Source organism: Chrysochloris asiatica, unplaced genomic scaffold, assembly GCF_000296735.1.
Source record: "Chrysochloris asiatica unplaced genomic scaffold, ChrAsi1.0 scaffold00078, whole genome shotgun sequence".
In the NCBI taxonomy this organism is placed as follows: domain Eukaryota; kingdom Metazoa; phylum Chordata; class Mammalia; order Afrosoricida; family Chrysochloridae; genus Chrysochloris; species Chrysochloris asiatica.
In genome coordinates, this window is record NW_006408596.1 from 4490280 (window position 1) to 4492198 (window position 1919).

Below are 1919 nucleotides of genomic sequence, written 5' to 3' on the forward strand. Positions count from 1 at the left end.
GACTTGATGGCACTTAATAACAACATACTCTTGGTTATGTAAAATACGGTACTTAATTAGTCCATAATTCATGTTTTCAGTGAACAGATGCTTAAGAACATTTAACTCACACATTGAAATCACTTGTTAATCCTTTAAGCAGGGGAAGGTTCTAGCTGCTTCTGTAATACCTCAACCTCCAATTTTAAGAAAACTGTAAATTTAGTTCTGCTTTTCTAGAGACACTGTGGCAGGCACTACTATAGTCTTCCTTTGTCTTAATAACACAACACAAATCATCAGGGCGTGGAGCATGGTGGATCCACAAGGTAAGCACTGGACTGTGAACCCCAAGTTTGGCATTTTGAACCCACTTGCTGCCCTCTGGGAGAAAGATGAAACTTTCTGCTCCTCCAAAGACTTAAAAGCCTCAGAAACCCTGTACAGGGTCACCATAGGTCAGAGCTGACTCGATAGCTCTAACAACAATCATCATGGCAGCAGTATGTTCAGTTAAAAACATCCACTTCCCCAGACTCCCTTAAAGCTAGAGAGGCTTCTGGGAAGGGTATTTAAAGGTGAGAGTCAGTAAGCATGCCCTTTCTTCCCACCTGCTCTTCCCTCCTTCCTGCTGTGTCCAGAGATGCCAGAGACATCCTGAGATGAGGACAGAGAGGATGGAGCAGAACAGACAAGTTTGAGTTCCTTATGACATCCTCAAATGGCTGTCCCACCTTGGGACTTCCAACTTCCAGGAAGAAAAACAAACCTCCCTAAGACACTTCTGAAAGGTCACTGGCCTGAAAGCCCAATGAAGCATAGGTCTGCTGTAACAGAGGGGGTTCACTGTGAGTCAGAATTAACTCAGTTGGTAGATAGGTATGTAAAGCGATATAAGTTGGATTTTCTACAGCTTGTGGTCAGTATGGAGTCCTGGTGTGGTGCTGTGGGTTAATGTGCTGGACTGCAAAGTTGGTCTGAACCTCCAGGTTGGCGGTTCAAGCTCACCAGGCACTCCTTGGTAACTCTACACAGGGTCGCTATAGGTCAGAACTGACTCCACAGCACATAAGAACAATGTGGCCAGTATAACTCCAACATAGATGTTGAAATGACTGCCTCTTAAAATCAAAGCTATGACAGATAAAGACGTAAGATAGAATAATAATGTTATGTACATGTGACTCCAAACACCCTCGGAAACACTGGAGTAACCTTAACAATGTTATGCTGTGAGGGTGCCGTCAGATGCATTCGTACTCATCATAGCAACCTTGTACAGGCTTATGGGGAGTGGCTGGTGGGTTTGAACCAATGACCTTGCAGTTAGCAGCTCAGTCCCATACCAGGATTCCAATCTTAACAACACCAGGGAATACACGGTCCCATAAGTTTTTGGGAGATCGCACATAATAGCTACTGCTGTCAACCAAATAATAAAATCTCTTAAATTTTAAAAACTGGACAAATATAAAAGTGAATGTAACACAAGGATCAATAATGATCAATGAGACAGAACTGAGAGTCCAGAAATAAATCCATATACTTATGATCAATTGATTTTTCAACAATTATGTCAAGACAATTCAATGAGAAAAAGAATAATCTTTTTAATAAATGGTGCTGAGACAACTGGACATCCACATGCAAAAGAATATAGATGAATCCACACTTGACATCATGTATAAAAATTAAATAAAATGGAGCAAAGATTTAAAGGTAAGCTAAAGATGTTTAGCCATTTCAAGAAAGAGCATATGATCAAGAGCCAATGATACTGAAGGAAGAAGTCTAAGGTACATTGAAGGAATTGGCGAAGAACAAGGCCCCAGGAATTGATGGAATAAAAATTGAAATCTTTTAAGAAAGTGAGGCGGCACTGGAGGCACTCACTCGTTTATGCCAAGAAATTTGGAAGACAACTATATGTCCAACTGATT